At 37.5% G+C, this 19653-nt stretch overlaps 1 protein-coding gene across 1 annotated transcript in view; it reads right to left on the bottom strand.

The window, feature by feature from the left end:
* Positions 1 to 766: 766 nt before the first annotated feature.
* Positions 767 to 19653, bottom strand: part of LOC126911571 (uncharacterized) — a 38846-nt gene continuing 19959 nt past the window's right edge. Inside the window, exon 2 of the mRNA XM_050699300.1 lies at positions 767 to 814. The gene's annotated coding sequence lies outside the window, so the exon portion shown is untranslated. The remainder of the gene's footprint in view (positions 815 to 19653) is intronic.

Genomic DNA, 19653 nt, shown 5'->3' on the forward strand with positions numbered 1-19653 from the left:
CCAAGAACTTCTAGCTTTACTGACAGACAAACTGACAGACTATTATTTATTTCTTTATTTGTTGAAATTTCAAAAGTACCTATTTTATGGTTTAATTGGAATAAATGATTTGACTTTGACTTTAAATTGGGAGTGAACCTATGGATCCTATTGCTACACCGTCAAATATTATTGAATTCGTGTTATTATTATTTTGTATAGGAGATTCCGAAAACGGACATAAAAATAAAATCAGTAGTCAGGCTAAAAATAGCAAGCAAGTAAGTAAGTAAGCAAAAAAGAGAATCAACTATAGATAGCAAAGATAAATTAATTAATCTGTCAGAATAGCAATAAAAAAACCAATAAAACTAATTGTATGGAACATTTGACGCGATTATTTTTAAACAATTTATTAACATACCAATCTTCTTTTATATGTAAAATGCTGCTAAACATAAATTTCCAACGTTTTGTTACGCCTGTCAATAGATAATAGTTAATTGGTCGAAGTTATAATCAAATTTAAATCAATTTATACTTCACTATGCTGTTAATTGATAAAAATGACTTGATTTGCAAATGTTGAACTCGTATGAACCGGATACTGGAATTGACTTAGTATAATGGGTTAAAAATAAAAACTGTTTCGTTGACTGAGTAGTAGAAACCGCAACTGGTGACCAACTTTCCTCAAATTTTCAAAAATTCTTAATAAAATTGCGTCTTGCGTCTCGAATTATGCTATGAGTGTAGCTTTAACAAGACACGCGTGGTAGAGGGCGCCCTACAGCTTTTTTTTGAGGGGGGAAAATCATCCAATGACTTCTCTCGCCTTGGGCGAGGCGAGAGGGAATGTCAGACTCTTACTGAGTAAAAACCACCCCGTTCCTACTCCTGCTTTTCGAGCCGGAGCCCCGGTAAACCCGCTTGGTAGTCCGCAGCTCCGGTATCCGCAGTGTGGCTGGTAGTGGTTGGATGCGTCGAGCAAGATCGAGCTCAGTGGTGGGCCATTGGAGAGGCCTATGTCCAGCATTGGACGAGAACAGGCTGATGGTGATGATGAAGTAGCTATAACCCTATACTTTTACACAAGACTCAACATAATTGGCACATATTTACATACAATTACATTAAAAATATGCAAACTCTCACAAAAAATAGATTCTTATAACCACTTCTCTAGTACTTAGAAGCTACCTACAACCCAAGACACCAAAAACCCAGCACTTAGTATACATTACGATCACACAGCATCCTAAACGGCATTAACTTCATCTACATGAAAAAAAAAACATTAAAAGTGCTAAAAAAGACTAAAAAACATAGGCTGGAAGAACGCGTTCCCAGTGCGTTGGGTTCACTTCAAAAAAAAAAAGAAAAAAAAAGCAACGTTCGTTCGAGAGAGGTGTGATTTGTGTACATTTTCGCGCCGTCCGATAAAGTGTAGGCGATTAATGATTCAAAGTATGCGATATCGATTATATTTTATAATCGTACTCGGTATACTCGTATGGGAGAAATTACATGGATTAGTAGGTATTAGTGCGCTATGGATGTGTCTTGCGGCGTATTTATGAGTCAAAGATTTAATAATTTTAAAACTTAGACGTGTTTGACATTTTAAGTTTAATAGTTTATTATTGATATTAAATACGATACGACCTTCAAATTTACAAGAAAAGAGCGTACTCCTTTTTTAAAAGGTCGGCAACGCAACTGTGACTCCTTTAGTGTTTCGTGTGTCTATGGGCGGCACTGATCGCTTACCATCAGGAGACATATTTACTCGTTTGCCACCTATTCCATAAAAAAAATTGCCGTACAGATCAAATTCGCAGATAAAGTCATTAATTTAGTACAATTTGAATGCTTATGAGTATTTTAAATGTACCCTACACCATTATTACCTAAAGAAACACGTCCTAATGCAAATAATAAAATAAAATAATTCCAAAAACTAAAATTCTTACAAATAAATTCCTAAATAAAATGATCCCTCACTAAAGTCCCAAGTAGTCGGGCTCGCAATCATTAAAACAACTTTTTCCTTTTATTTTCCATGTCCCGTGTTTTATAAGGTTCCTTACACTCTCAAAGAATTAATATTCGATGTAAAACAAGCAGTATCAAAAGCACTCTTCACTGTTGAGATAATCTTTAACATACCAATAACTTTTAGAGCGAGACAACACACCCTGTCTCTTTCACACACATTCACACTGATATAGCAAAAATATAAATAACAATGTTTAGCGACAGTTTAATGGAGCCGCGAGTTAATACGATTTTTTCCTCAAAACATGGGAGATTATACAGCATCTCAGACCTTTTATTCACGTAGATCAATCTTAAATGTCAAACAAAACCGCAATATCTTCAATAATTAACGATATCAGAGAAACATACGTATCGATCAAAAAGCATCGATGCATAAAATTGCCAACGACAAGGTATCACAACAAAAAATCTGGGTATTCTCGCATCTCGGGCTAGCAACACTGTGGGGAACGGTAAAACTGGTGTTATGTCTCGGGGCGTCGTATTTAATAATTTGAAGTGTTATTTATGCAGTTTGTAAATCAAGTTAATTGTAATTTTGTTACACGCCCCGCCCAAGAAAGGAAATGCAATAAAGATTTTGTTTTTTTTTTTGTATAAAGCATTCGTTCAATTCGTTCATGTGTTCGGTCATTAATCTTGCGTTATCTGTGGCAGATTCGGTCATAGGTCATGTCCCGCCTTTTTGAACGTCGAACTGATTATTAATAGATTTGGATCAGGAAGTAAAATATTTGAAAATGTCTTCGTCTTAATTTAGAAACTGTTTTAGATTAACACTTTTTATTACCCATTGATAAATACATCAATATCATTAGCTGTGACCACTGCTGACCAAAGACCTCTTCTTGCATGCAGAAGTTGAGCATTTATCGCCACACTTGCTCAATGCAGGTTGGCGATTTCAAACTTATAATTAGAAACCCAGGTTTCCTCACAATGTTTTCCTTCACCGTTTGTTAATGGTGTCTAATGCTTAGAAAGTACATGTAACTCGGAAAACGTCACATTGGTACTTTGCCGTTGGTAGGTTCGCACACTCATGCATGAGAAGCGGGCTCCGGCTCGACAAGCAGGAGTAGGAACGAGGTGGTTTTTAGTCAGTAAGAGTCTGACACTCCCTCTCGCCTCACCCAGGGCGGGAGAAGTCATATTAATAATTAGTTCAACCTAACAATAAAATAAATTATAAAAGTCTTAAACTTTCGCTTTTCATTCAACATTCAAAAAAGAAATCTGTGTTCGGTCAAATAACTCCATGGCTTCACAAAAATGTTAAACGTACTAAAAGATAAAATAAATTTCCAGAAATCAACTAAAATAACATCGAATCTTAATACTTATCTTCTTTCATAACAAATGTAACTTCTTAGCCATTTAAAATACAAAATGATGGCTAAGATTTTTGCAGATTTAATTCACTCTCGTTTTATATGTAAAGTTTACATTTAAATGAAAAAGTACACACAGATTTTGGCGGGATAGCACGATGTAATCTGTTAATCGTACGTACGGCCCTTCATAACAGCGTAATGGCTATTTTATGCATGAATGTATAATTTAATTATGGCTTCCAACAATGTGCGTTCTGAAATTTTGATTGGACGACATTTGTTACGACTTCAGAATTTTTATTTGTTTCGTTTATGTATCGAAATGGTCTGTGTTCTGTTTTTGAATTGGTTGTTATTCTTTTTTTTGTGGAATCTTCGAATTTGAATGATGACAGCATTGTTTATGACACTAGGAAATTGATGTTTTTTTTTTTTTTAAAAAAAATGCGAGATTACCTATGGCACTGTGATTAGCAAAATAAGTTTTTTTTTTTATTTCAAATATTTAGGCTTGCAACGCACTCATAACTCCTCTAATGTTGCGGGTGTCCAGTGTCAGGCATTTATTAATGGGCAGTGTTGTGCTGATCACCCAACCTCAAGTTATTTGTCTGTTCAATTATCTATATTCTACAAAAACAGGTAAAAAAGAAACTAAATTAACACATTAAACGCCATGGAGGATTTAGCTTCACCAGATATTTGTTGGCAGTCAAACTCCTCACCTACTAGAAAACCTATGCAGAAAATGACCAACTTCCATACTCATGAATTCAAACAAGCATTAAAACGAACTCATTACCCAGTACACTAGCATTGTATGTAATATCTATACCAGTAGCATTTAACCTCATGATGGGAAACGCACCAGGCAAGCAGTAATACATTGAGAAACAAAGAGGCCGTTACTCATTGATAGCAATCACAATCATAGCTAGCAAGAATGCGAGAATATAAGCGTTGCTAATCCCCTAGTATACAAGGCCAGTGGTTCTCAAATGGTCAATATTTTGGAACAAGGAACCGCTACCGGTCTTTACATCAAAATATTATTTCACGTCGTATTGTTCGTAAAAATATTTGCTACTATTGACTGTTTTTATGGGCTAGAGTGACATGTGGCGAACGGATCATTTAATGGTAATCATGCGCAATGATATCCTTAGATTTCTGCGATACCAGAGGAATTGGAGCAAATTTAGGAGTTGGGTTGAGGATATATGGAGACTCTAATCTGATTGCAACCCGGTACCAGCCTATCAAGCCTTTAATATAAAATACCAAATGGAACCAGACCCACCTAACGGCAATTACTTGTGTTATCGAATAAGCCGGTAATCGAGCAAATGGATCACCTGATGGTAAGCATTCACCTAGCCTTTGACACCTGAAACCCCAGACGCGTTACAAGTCCATTGTCGGCCTTTGAGAGGGGGAACTTAGGAATTTGAGGATTGTTGGGTTTATGGCAAGATTGGGAAGAGGGGTAATTGGGCCACCGGTAACCTCACTCACACAACGCAAGCGTTGTTTCACGTCGGTTTTCTGTGTCAGTCGAGCCTGGTACTAGGCCATGGTAGAACAATCTTTGAGAAACACTGCCCTAATATCCTAGACTATAGTACTATAGGCTATATAGCCTTGCAGCTGTAAGGAGTCGAAAGAGTAAGGAGGTTAAATGGCTGCTACATCTCATTTGGGCCAATTAGTGTGCGTTTTACGCTAAAGTTCACCTTTGTTGTACAGTCAGCGATGTAATGCTGTTGTTTAGCTTTTTGTGGTTAAAAACAATTAAATAGAGAATTTGTTGTTCGTTTTTATAAGTAGATTAGTATTTCTGGGTAGTAAATGTCTGAGAGATAGGAATGAAGTGTTTTGAATACTACCTATAATGGTTAGTTAGCTAATTTTCTAATAAGTAACTGAAATTGAACTGTCTTGAGCAGCGTGTAATGGATTCGATTCCCGCACCTAGCGTGATCCACAAATAGTTGTTTCGGGCCTGGATATCACGTGTATGTGAACTTGTATGTTTGTAAACACATCCAAGACACACGAACAAAACCCAGTGTGATCTTCCCATCTATAATAAAAATCACTACTTTAATTTCCCGATTATATTATCAATTTCAACAACTAACCAAGAAACTAGTACACATTCTTTAACATATCATCATATTTATACAATCATTATAATTTTTGTCGTCTACTGTACCACCAAAGCAAGCTCACTAGAGGTGCGTCACTTGCAACTTGCAAGGTGCGTCCATTCACAAGCAACAAGCAACTGGTGGAATTTCGAAATTGAGATTGAATCTTTATAGAACGTGCTGAATAGTATATGAATATTAAAGTAACTGGTTCATTCTAGTAGTATTTGCAAGAGATGCAAGCGGTATTGTCGATCTAGAGATATCGGGTTCAATTGTGATTCTCAGATAATATTTATACGGTTTTGAAATTGTTAATAGTTATATCCCTTTTCAACTGAGTTTCGACAACGAAATTCTCAAAAGTCGATCTATCGTGAGTTTATAGTATTTGATTAGTTTTTCCAGGACCTCTTTTTTATTCCCGTTTGCAAAGGGAAATTATTGTGAATTGCTTGAAGTCCGGTATTGTGCTTGCTGTTTATCAATACATTTGTCTCGTTACAATTAAATTAATGAATCATCGTCATCATATCGTACATCATCGTAGGGTAGACAGAGGTACACATAACGGCAGATGATGCCACTGTACATTGCGGCATAATGTACTACTTTTCACCGTTAGTGTTGTAAGTACCATGTAATAGAGGGTGAGCTTACTGGCATATATTGGGGACAATTCCAGATTCCGTGCTATAACTAAGAAATTTTCGAAAAACTGAAAAAGCTCAGTAATTCTTTGCCCGACCCGGGAATTGAACCGGAGACTGCCCTTGCCCGGTAAACGCTCTTGCAACCACTCGACCAACAAGGCAGTTAAATTAATGGAATAACCAATAAAAGGTACTATACAATAAGCACACCACTGCCACTGCAAACCCCTTCGACCATTAAACCGAATAGCACAAACAAATGAGAAAAAACCTCAACACAACAGGATCTACAAAGTGTTTATTTATTCAACAATATTAGAGTAGAGGGTCCAAACACACACGAAAACATACTGTGGTCCACTTAAAAAGAAAAATTACTAAAATTACAACCGTTTTGTACGCGATCCTTATCCGCGAACAATAAATTTGTCCACCCACGTTATACTTATGAAAATGCTCGCAAGATAGCTACGACGCCATTTGTAAAAACTGTGTGTATGTGTGTGTGTGTTTTTATATTATAGAAGGAAATGCTTTGAATGTGAATTGTGATAATAAGGAGCGAAGTTAACGGGGTGTAGAGATTGATGTGTGTTGATGGAACGGAAAAGGTTTGTCGGTAATTCTTTGTTTTGTTCGTAATCTCTGCCTACCTAAAACAAGACTAAGGTATCTGTATGTTATACTAAAGGAATTTGGCTGCATTTCCACCAGAGATGAGTATTGCTACGTTGCTGTAGTTGCGTTTGGCTTCCACCAATCTATTAATACTATTGAATACACATAGCTTAACACTTGTGGAAACGGAATCAGCTAAGCTATGTTATGTTTTTTTAAATGGAAAGATGCGTCATAGCACGCATGGTGGCTTCCCTACTATCTATGCATCGCATACTCGAGCCGCGCATCTTCCTCGCACAGCTACATAGCTTAGTATCGGTGGAAACTGTCACATAGTGGGAGCGGTATCCTGATGACAAATGTATTCTACTAAGTCGTCTACACGGCTTTATTAAAATAAACATTCAATGCACCTTATCATACCTATCTATAATAAGAACAGGCAGATACTATTCGCAATAATCACAAGCAAAAACTGAAACATAAATGTACACAATTAACTCATATGTATTGTAAAACAATAAATTGCTACTTGTATATTAATCCGTCCCTTCATATAGTATGTACTGATCTATCTACATAATATGAGGACTAGAGACAACCATAATGATGGGGTGCGAGTGAAAAAACTATCGATAATTTTTACGATACTTACTTTAACTTAGAGCTATATTATACGAGCGGCTGTAGGGCGGGACGGGCGCGTAGTGAATGAGTTGCGGGCATACCGCGGCGGCACAGCGAAAACGTCGCGGAAACGTGGTGAATTCGCAACGTTTTCGCATGTTTGTAGCAAGTTAATCACGTACAATACACTCAGTAACATGGTGTCCACGCTGCTATTTGTGATAATGTCGTTGCGCGGCTGCAACAAATTCGCTGCGTGTGAATTAGACGCTCGTTATCCGCTAGTAAAGGTGAATATATTTATTTTTGGATTGTAATTGAAACTTGTTATTTCAGGAAGTGAAACCATTACCATTATCAGTCACAGTCACTAATCTTTAATAGGTATGTCAATAAAAAAATCAAATACAAATATTTTCCCAAAAAAGTTGTTTAAGTCACTAAAATGCAATCGAAATACTTAATATCAAATCTACTTACAAATAATACAAACTTGTAATACCTATTTCTACCCAACCAAGAAACGACAACATTAACATTTTAATAAAATTAGTAAAAATAGGTACAATTATCGACATCGATAGCCCACATAGCTTTCCCATCCCTAACGTTAATAACAAGCCCGACTTGACTGTCACTCGTCAAAGATTTATTGTCTCATCAACCGCCATCTTTTATTCATATTCATATCACTGGCCACTGAGAAATCGCCTAATTGGACCTCGTACTCGCAAAAACTCGACTAAATCGATGCATCGTATTAATTGCCTCCCAATACATATCGATTGACATAATTGGAGACATCTGGCTTGTACTGTACAAAGTTTAATTTTTTAATTTTATTTTTTAAATACTCTTTATACATGGTGTGTCTTTATACATGGTGTGTGTAATGTAAAGGTGGACTTTCGCCTTTGGCATTTTCTGCCAGTCAACCTTTAGGTGGCAGTTTTTTTTATACGTAGGTAATTTTAATTATACTAGTAATTGCATTGATTGGACTGCTCGGCCGAACACATCGACTAATTAAGGCGTAATTTTATATTATTTTATTTATAATATTTTTCGATAGTTTTCTTTTTCACGTATCTTGTTAGTTATTGACCGCCTCGATAGTTAAGTAGTTGCAAGTGCAATTGCCGGACAAGGGGTCTCGGGTTCGATTCCCGGGTCGGACAAAATATTACGAGGAGTCTGGAATTGTGTCCAGTATAATTATGACAATAGGCTCACCTATTACATGACACTTATAATACAAATGGTGAAAAGTTGGTGTACATTGTATAGCGGCATTACGTGCGCACCTCTGCCTACCCCTTTGGGGATAAAAAGGCGTGACGTTGTTGTTAGTTATTTACTATACCGGAGGGTTGTGCCATTAGGGCACTTGTTAAGTTATCGAGGGCTTACTCAATTCATTCATCTATACACAAAGTCGTAGCTTAGAACACAATAGCACAACTAGCTACCCTTAACAGTATTTGATTTCGGCTTTATTACAAAGTGGTAAAGTTGAAATTCGAATGAAGTATTTGGAGAAATTGGGATAGCTTAAACTGCTGGTGTTTCTAAAATGTAAGTAGGACCCAACTGGTATAATGTTAAACTAATTTATTTAGGTAGGTAGACATTTATTCGTGTGTACCAGCTGTTGTTACTATTTCTTTCTAGATTCTGTTACAAAATTGATTACATTTTCTATTTTTGCACAGAAACCTGGAAGCTATAAAACTACTTAACTGATCCTTTATGAAATAACTGTTCCTTAGTGACGACTTTTTTTCGGAAACAATCATTAAGATTAGGTTAAGTAACCATTAAATGACTTTTTTTTAAGTCTTTGACTGCCAATAGAAAACTGTTGGACGCAAATCCTCCGCTAACGTCGGTGACCGGTGACCACCACGGCGTTCAATGTGTTAAAAGGGAAAAATCATCCAATGACTTCTTTCGCTTTAGACGAGGTAAGAGGGAGTGTCAGACTCTTACTGACTAAAAACCACCCCGTTACTAATTTCCTACGCCTGCTTTTCGAGCCGGAGTCCCTATAAACTTACTAGGTAATCCGCAGCTCCGGAATAGGCTTCAGCCCTACTGGGCCACATCTGTGGTGGTCGAGTATGGCAGTAAGTGACATTATGTAATAATATAAAGGTTATGTTTTCGAAATCATAAATTACAAATTCAATCACAGATTAAAAAATATCAAACGAGGATTAACGCGCGGACATTTGCTAATGGCATTAAAAAAAAATGTTTTTCAAAATGTCTGCCGATCATACCAATTCCTGTTTGATTTATATCCTTCGAAAAATGCCCAAAGCCTGATTTATAGGAGTATATGTCATAAGACTTAGTTGAAATCTCTTTGATTGAAAACGAACGTGTTATGTCATAAAAATATATACGGCAGTGTGCAATCATAAGAATTTTGACTTTAAATGTGACAAAAAAAGTTGAACTTTTAAGTGCGGGAGAGCCATGTTTCGGCACGAATGGGTCGGCTCGACCGGAGTGATACCACGACCTCACAGAAAATGGAGTGAAACAACGCTTGCTTTGTATAAGTGAGGTTACCGAAAGCCCAATTACCCCTTCCCAATCTTCCCAAACCCCGATTCCCCTACCTTAAATTCCTAACTCCCAAAAGACCGGTAACGCACTTGTAACGACTGATGGTTTAAGTAGCCATGGGCGACACCAAATGCTTACCTTCAAGTGATCCATCTGCTCGTTTACCACCCTTTCCCATATAAAAAACATAACTCGCTAGAAAATATAACCAGATAATAATTAATAGCCACAATTCCATCACAGCATATCTTTTAACTACTATAACCACATCTACATTGCACTATCTATCATATATTCCGGCCTGAAAGCAATTATAATGACAAGTGACGTCACATGTCATTATTATCTAGTCCATATTTCATATATGGACTGGTTTCCAGACTCCAGCTGCCTTTTAAGTCTAGGTAATTATGTGATCATACTTGTATTGCCTGAAGGGGGCATCAGATAGTGGAGTATGTACAGTGGAGGACAGATCCGCCTGATCATTTCAAAATTTTATTGCTTAAACCCACCCAAGTGCAAGCAAACATTGACTTAGTGGTGGTCTGGCGATTGTGACCACCATTATACACCAAATAAATAAAAAAGTATGGCATTAAAAATATAGCATTAATTAGTCAGTTATGAATAAAAATAACGAGACCATCGCTTCTCCTACTTCAAGTGTCGTAGGGATTGATTATGGAACTACACATTTGATAAAGATAGGCCAGCAGTCTTTGATAAATCTAAACTTGGAATCTGTAATCTGGCGGAGAATAATAAAAAAAAATGCTTATATAAAAAAAAATGACCGGGATAACAAAATCTAGATCCCTCGCCCGTCGAAACTACAAGCACTAGAGTAAAAAGATAGGAAGAATGAAGTATTAAGATAAAATTAATCATTAAATAAATATTAATCACGTAATTTCCTACACAAACATGATAAAACTATGTCGAAATATTTAATAGCATTTTATATCTCTAAAAACTAAATTATCAATAACTATAAAATATTTACGAATTTTTAATGTTTATGATACATATTATAAGTACATTTTCACATGCACATAAAAATAATTCGAAATGTCTTAATTATTATAAATACTTATTGGATTGGAATGGACAAATTATTGTATATAATAAAAAGTAATCATCGTTTTCACTAGTAAAGGAAATATCTAATTAATCGCTTGTTTAATTGTTTTTATTGATATACGCCGTGGGGTGCGCTTACGCATCGAAGACTTTATGTTACGGAATGGTAATATATTGTGTACACAGCTATTCTTTTGCTAGTTATATGTATAAGTCAATTATCAATATCGTTATCAGCCCTAAATGCTAAATATATGTAGTTCTTTTTACGACATACGGGCAATATTACACAGAAATCAACTAAAGCAGTTACACACATAAGTGTGCCATGCTTCGGCACGAATGGGCCGGCTCGACCGGAGTGATACCACCACGGCTTCACAGAAGACCGACGTGAAACAACGCTTGTGTTGTGTATCGAATTTGATATTAATTTATAGTTTCTGTCAAAAGTTAAGATAGATATCCCTCAAAAAACAAAGCACGATCAAAACCAAACCACAACGATTTCTAACCATCTTAGATACCTACGTACAAACAGATAAACTACATTACGAATAAGACAGAAACTCTCAAGGTCAACCTACTGAGGAGTTGAGGAGTAAAACAATAGATCAACTAAATGCGTTCATAATTTATCAGGAATCTACTTCACTTACATAACAGACCATAACCACTTTCCCTTGAACTCCGGCCCCTGACTGGTCAACCATAAATAGTCGTACGGAACAAAGAATTAATACTTTTTAGGGTTCTGTAGTAAATGGTCTAAAGGAACTTTACAATTTTTTTAATACAAGCACATTGTATATCTTTAACGTGCCATCTTATTCGTACGTTTTTAATACATAAGATATACGCAACATCACGCTTTTTATCCCCGAAGAGGTAGGCAGAGGTGCACATTACGGCACGTAATACTGCTATATAATATACACCCACTTTTTCAACATTTGTGTTTTAAGTCCTATGTAATAGATGCAGCTTATTGCCGTATACTGGGTACAATTCGATAAATTTTCAAAATGCCGAAAAAAGTCCAGTAATATTTTGCCCGGCGCGGGAATCGAACGGGAGACCCCTTATACAATCAACTGTTTATCATCGACCGAAGACATCCACACCTGAACATAGTTTCTCGTTGACCAAATTCTTACCAGAAACTGTTTGGGGCATTTCGTGTATCAGTTCATTTCACTCTTGACCAGTTTCCCAACTTAAATATAGTACCCACCTACTTTGCTTAAGTGACTTACAACTTTTGTCAACTGATAATGTTTTTCTTCTCTCTAGAAATGGCCGGCATAAATTCTATTTCTGTAATTTTGTTTTGTCTAATTCATTGACTAAGATCCTTAGACCAGGCAAAGTATTCAGACCGGAGTGATACCACGACGTCAAATCGACGTTGAACAACGCTTGCGTTGTTTTTTAACCCCAAAAGACAACGGCAACGCACATGTAATGCCTCTGGTGTTTCGGGTGTCCATGGGTGGCGGCAATTCCTTGCCATCAGGTGATCCGTCTGATCGTTTACCGGTGTAAGTATACCATATAAAAAAACTATGTAATAACTGCAGTTGCACTTGCTGCTCTTGGCAAAGGCTTTCTCTATCGGGCGGGGTTCATATTTAGCGAAATCTGGTATAACCAAAATCTATAAACAAAAAGAAAAAAACGAACTTTCAATCACATAGATAGAACCCAACAAACATAAATATAAGCTCCACTCAAATCCAATTCCATCAAAAACTTTCATAACATAAAAAAATATCTCCGAAATGGCGGAATGATCGTAAAAACATTCGAACACTGTAACTACATTCAATATGGCCGCCATAACTCATTCAGTACCGAACGATCACAAAGTAATATTTAAATAAACTCCGATAAATTCTCTCAACACATAAAAAGATCTCAGATCTTGAGGATTCGTATATTAATTTCATATATCTTACATCTTCCCGTCTCCATTTTAAACGCGCCAACGTTTCTTGATACGTCAATTTATGGCGCCATTTTGTTTGTGCGGTGACGTCACGTGGCATAGATTATAAAGTACAATGTGCTGTTATTTTGAATCTGTGACAGTGCGTAAAATATGGCGGGGAGTGTTTATGTGTGGAAGTTTTATTGTATTTAGCTTCCGGCAGTATTTAGTTATGGTTTAAGTTTTGAGTGAGTCATGAGTTCTTGGGGATTACTTCCGATTGTAATGTGGTTTCTCTGCTTTTAATAACGAAATTTACTTGCTTAAATTATATTTTTGATTTTAATTTGCGTGTAAATCTCTATTTATTTAATTGCTTCAGTCTATAGCGGATTGTGTTTTTTTCTAAAATTTAAAATACTTTACATGAATGACCATTTCACCGATACCTTAGGAATTATTGCAAGAAATTCGTTGCTGCGTTCACACTTCCTGAAGAAGTATTATAGAGAGTTCGGTCAGAGGTCAGCCCATCTTACGGGGTCCCATGTGACAGAGCTAAGGTTGAACCTTGAACACGCTATGGGTGGGAACATATTGATGAGTATTGTGAATACCATGTAGCATAGATCGAATTAAAAAGTGAATTAGGTACAAACACTTTATACTTCTCTGTGACTAAGGTGCTTGTAATTGTGACATCGAATTATTGGAAACTCATTTTTTTCTGTATGGACTAAGGGGTAAATAAGCAGACAGATCACCCGAAGGTAAGCTATCACGAAGGTACTACACCGCCGATGGACACCCGTAACACCAGAAGAATCGCAGGTCAAACTAATTAAATTAGTAAGTATTCTACAGGTTTCCTAGATTCTTACAGGTCTAGTAGTACGAATTCGTAAGGTGAGTGAATATTCTCCATCAAGCGATCAATCACTCCACACTTTCGAAAAAAATCACAGTATCATGTATATTTTGACAGAAAAAGGGGTTTCAAGACCGTCCATGTCAAATAAATCGTACATCCAATTGGATTCCGGGTGAAAATATCAAATTTCTTTCGGAGAACTGCACCGAAATCTGCGCAATCGCATCGATCACACGATCAGAATGCATGAGTGGGATGCCAATTGTGTGCGAGCGAGAGGTCCGAGTCACGTTCCACGGTTTACCGCGCGTCGATTTAGAGTTATAGTAATGAATATAATATAAATAAGTTCTGTAAATTCACAAAGAAAACTGTTGAGTCGATTGATTACCATTCATTGGTTTTATATTTTTTCTGATTACTTCACCCATGTGCTACTGTCATAAAGGCATTTGTAAGCTAGCCTCTCAATCTTGATATCTAACTAAGTTAATATAACATGTAAAAAAATCTATATAAAATCAAAATTTGATAGCACGGTTAGAGTAGTGGCTGTGCAACCGGTTACGTGTAGCGGGTTCGATTACCGCACAGAACAACTCTTTGTGTGATCCACAAATTGTTGTTTCGGGTCTGAGTGTCATATGTATGTAAACTTGTATGTTTGTAAACATACACACGACACAAGAAAAAGTCCTAGTGTGAACCAACGTTTAAAAAAATAACTAATTTTCCACAAAACAATTTACAATGAACTATATCGTACTTAATAGTTTTAGTTATGCCACATAGTTACGTAATAGCTTCATCTATTACAATCACCAGAGCAACAAAGAAAATGTCTAAAAAGGAAAAAATCTCCAGAAAAGGGTTAAAAAAAAGAAAACACAGTCGGAAATAAAGTTTAAGAGTGTCCTTAGAAAGTATCTTAATTACGAAAGGAGAGATATCGTAAAAAATCTAGATAACTAAAATTAAGCGGCTCTTAAAATTCAGCCTGAAACATTTACTTTATATAGAAGCTCGTTAAAACTGGCTGAAAGGAATATCAGGACGGAGAAGGCGACTGAAAATTTATACATTACAGTAGAGTATCAACACGATTGACTTTTTTAGTTAGTTTTCACTGATAGTTATAGATATGACAGTAAAATAAACAGGACTCTAACAATGCAAATACAAACGTATGAAAGATTAAGCCAATAAATACGTCAGATTCAAATCAAATCAAATCAGCTTTATTGGGGACCTAAAATTAGTTCAAATAAAAAAAAATCCTTTATAAATATTATACTGCATTTATCGTATTAGGTGTAGGCACACCTTAATACCTGTAAAGATAGATATAATGTTAAGATAAAATTAAATAAAAATCTTCCAATATTTTAAACTTTGGATCTAGGTACAGTCAAGGTTGTCATCATTATACGAACAGTCAGCGAGTACGAGTTTGATTTGCGTTAAATGAAAACAAAACGAGAACGCTTTCCACACTCTGATGGCTTATTACGAGTTTGTTTTACGGCGCTGTGATTGGTTAATTCAATCGTTCCGGCCAATCGATGTATACCTACGAGTAGAACAGCCCGTGATAATCCGCTGCTGCACTAAGTTTCCACACTTCGCAAGCAAAGACTGACATTTACTAGTCAACGGTCTGATTAGGAGCTTAACATAAAATCCAAACAAAATTAAACAGTTAATACTTATTTATCCAAGACCTTCTAATGATATGACATCAATATCAAATTAATGATATTAGAAAATCATTATAATGATTGAAGATAGAATTACCTGCGCCATTAATTTAACTAATTGGCTGATTATCGGTAAGATAACTACATATTACTTTGCGTACAGTTTTATTTAATAGGCATTACAATGTTGTGAATATTTTCTTCATAATGTTATTAATTGGAGATGCTTAGTTATAGTTAGTTTCCTAGAATGTGTGGAGTTGGTGTTGATAGTAGATTTTTTAAATATTTTCTTTACAAAGCTTAGTCGTTCTGTTTTTTGTCCCAAACACAAAAATGTTTATGTGATATGGAAACAGAGCGAAAGATCTTGGATTTAGTGCTCAAGTTAGTCATTAGTGGGTTTAAAAATAGCCCAGAATCTGGTATCATATTTGACTAAATGCTATACCGATGTCAGCATCGACAATTAATTGTTACTGTTAAAATTGAATGTATTCAATTCATCATTCTGTTCTAAACATTATACCTTAAATATATGTTAGTTTATCTTCATTTCTTCAGTGGAACGCAAATTTTCAGAGCAATCATGATATAGCGTGGAAAATTCACTGTTTACTCGTATCTTGAGAGTAAGAGAGGACTCATGACGTAGAAAATACGTTAGTAAAACAACAATATAGAGAGAACAGAAATGCTTTCACGGTTCTCTTGCATTTCGTGTTTAATGAAATGTTTAGTCATTTTATAAATCACTAGCTTCTACTAGCGGTTTCACCCACGTTCCCGTAGGATAAAAAGAATCCTATCACCTAAGTCAGCTCATACCCTGTCTGTATACCAAATTTCATCAAAATCCGTTCAGGAGTTTCAGCGTGATTGACGAACAAACATCCAAGCAAACAAACTTTCACATTTATAATATTAGTGTGATATATCTATCTATACATTTTTTTTTTTTTTTTTTTTTTTTTATGGGACAAGCCCGCCACAACCTCCCACACCGCTGCAACTCCTGTAAGCCAGGATCTACAGTAGATACAACCATGAAAACACCGGAACATTGAAGTCCGGCGCGTCCCAGGGACATGAATGACTGTCTTGGATCCCGCAACGAAATAAATCAGAAGATATTATTAGAGGAGAAGAAAAGAAAACGATAGTTTCCACTTCCCTCGGTGAATTTAATGCAGGAGACAGAATGACTTAAGCCTTAAGGCACAAAGAGACTCCACAACTGGGAGAAGCCCAGTCGCCAAGCACCACGGAAATTTGACTTAAAACTAAGTGGGTCCTATGTGTGAGCTGTTATACTTGCTTCCAATAATAGGTATGGCAAAAACGCCTAAACGCACGGAAATTCGTTCTAGACTCCACAAGGTCCGTATAATAGACTACACCTGATGAAACAATTAAATTATCTAACATAGTGTTACGCTCAGATTGCCAGAGACCACACTCCCAGAGTATGTGATGGGTGGATTGCTCATGTTGCAACTCCGCTGTCGAACATTGGCACCATGGTGAATCAACGAGTTTAAATGAGAACAATTTGCTTTTAAAGTTGCCATGGCCAGTAAGAAACTGGGCAACACAGTGATCCACCTCCAACCATGTCCTCTCCAGTCGCTCATGCACGGATGGAAAGAACTGGTAAAGGTGACGGCCCTTGGTGGAAGATTCCCATCTGCACTGCCATTCAATTAGAAGCTCATCCCAGACGTCCGTTAATGGCTTAAGCAGTCTAGCAATTTTGTTTCGATCACGTTGTGCTAGAAAGTTTGCGGAAAAGTTAGGTCTCGCATTGTAATACATAGCAGCACGTCGCTGCACCTCAAGATCGACTGGAAGTAGTCCCGCGAGCACAGGTAGGGCCTCTGTGCTAACCGTCCTATAAGCCTTACACAGAAAGATCAAGGCTAGACGCTGACCCTGAAGAAGCTTCCGCCGTACCGCGCCTATTGTGGCCCTATCAGCCCATACTGGTGCCCCGTAGCACACGCATCCTAGGTAGGTTGCTCCATATATGGTTTTGAGCGTAAGAAAAGAGAGACCCCAGGTAGCCTTCGAAATTCGCGTGAGTGCATAGAAATTATTTTTGGCTTTCTCACTAATAGCCTTAATATGTTCAATAAAAGAAAAGTTTTTTTCTAAGACTAGACCGAGATAGCAAACCGACTCCTTTCGTTTTACGGGAACGTTTTTGAATTTAATGGACGGCCATGATTTCAAGTTTCCTTTAAGCAATAGCTGGTAAGTTTTATGTGGTGCAAAAGTTAATCGATTACGTTCACCCCAACGCGAGATCTCACCGAGGCAGTCTTTAGCTAGATTCTCCAGTCCGGCGCGGGTATTTGACTGTATTAACAAAAGGCCATCATCCGCATATCCAGTCAATGTACAACCAGAAGGAAGGGGGATCGCGAGCAAATCATCAAACCCTAGATTCCATAGATACGGGCCAATAACCGAGCCCTGAGGACATCCCATTGACAATGACTTCGACCGCGAATAATGACCAAGTTTCAGTGTTACAGAACCGTGAAGAAAATACGTGTATATTAGTTTGTATATGTTACTGAAACAGCCACGCCCTTTAAGTTTTAGGAGTAACATTGGCCACCACGCGTTATCAAAGGCACCGGAAATATCTAGAAAAATACCTACTACATATTTGTGCTCAGATGAATTCACCGTGGTTCGGACAGAGAGAGCCGCGTCAACAGTAGATTTACCTACAGTGAAGCCAAATTGATTATTGTGAAATTTCGGTCCACCGGGCATTAAACGAGGAACGATAAGCCGCTCAAGGAGTTTTCCTAATGATGGTAAAAGCGTAATAGGCCGGTATGACTTAGGGTCATCGGGTGGCTTATTTCCATTCTTAGGTATTATGCGAATGAATCCACGTCGCCATATACGAGGAAAGACGCCCTCCGCTATACAACGATTAAACACGGTCAGGATCGCATCAGCCGCAGATTTACACGCTTCTATTATCATTTTATTTGAAACCTTATCCTCACCAGACGATTTATTCAAAGGCAAGGTTTTAACAACAGTTACGAGCTCGTTGATGGAAGGAAGATCAGACACCGGTGAATCGGGCGGTATAGCTGCCCACGACCTAATCTGCTGATGATAATCATTGTCTGTCTCGGATACATCGTCCGGGATGAGTTCATCGAGTAGAACTTCCGTTGTCTCCTCAATACCAATGGTGTGAACATTGTTGACTTTTATGTTCTGTACGAATGCCAGATCGACGGATCTGTTGGCTTTGAACTCATGGTACAGAGGCGACCACGGACCCTCGCTATCCAGTCTCTGCACTACTCTCCGCAACAGGTTACCCTTGGCTTTCTCCACTGAAGCTCTATAGCGTGACCTGGCAACTCTAAACGCAATCAATGCTTCATCAAATGCAAAACCTGTGACTTTACGTTTCTTTAATCTATTTAAGTGTTTACGCGCTCTACGGAAGCATTTACGCTGTTCAACCAGATAATTATTCCACCAGTCACATCTGCGCGTACTGGTCAAGGATCCCCGACCAAACGCAATGTCGGCACAGTAAGTAAAAGTATCCGACATGATTTCAGCACCTTCTTCGGCCGAAAGATCTCCGCGAGTGAAGTCTGTGGCCTGAGATGCAAATAATGAGCTAAAGAAGTTCCAGTCCGCGCCCTTAGTTTTATATCTAAAGCCACTACTGCAAAGTGTTGGACCCTGGGGTAATCCCGAAACAAATTCGTACACGATCAGGCGATGGTCACTACATGACGCATCCGGTAAGACACGCCACCTATCCAAGCTAACGTCCGAACTAGAAAGTGTGACGTCAATACAAGATTCGCCCATTTGGCTGCAAAAAGTAGGTGGTGCATCAGGGGTGTTATGTATGGAGAGATTCATTTCGGCAATGAATTCTTCAACGGCACAACGCCGTTCCATGTCAGTAGCCCTAACCTTGCCATACCATAAAGATGAAGACGCATTAACGTCGGCGCCAATGATAATTTTGGAGCCGGATAGTGACTGCAAGACGTTACGGAGGTGATGAATGTGAGGAG

This window comes from Spodoptera frugiperda, chromosome 16, assembly GCF_023101765.2.
Source record: "Spodoptera frugiperda isolate SF20-4 chromosome 16, AGI-APGP_CSIRO_Sfru_2.0, whole genome shotgun sequence".
Classification (NCBI taxonomy): Eukaryota; Metazoa; Arthropoda; class Insecta; order Lepidoptera; family Noctuidae; genus Spodoptera; species Spodoptera frugiperda.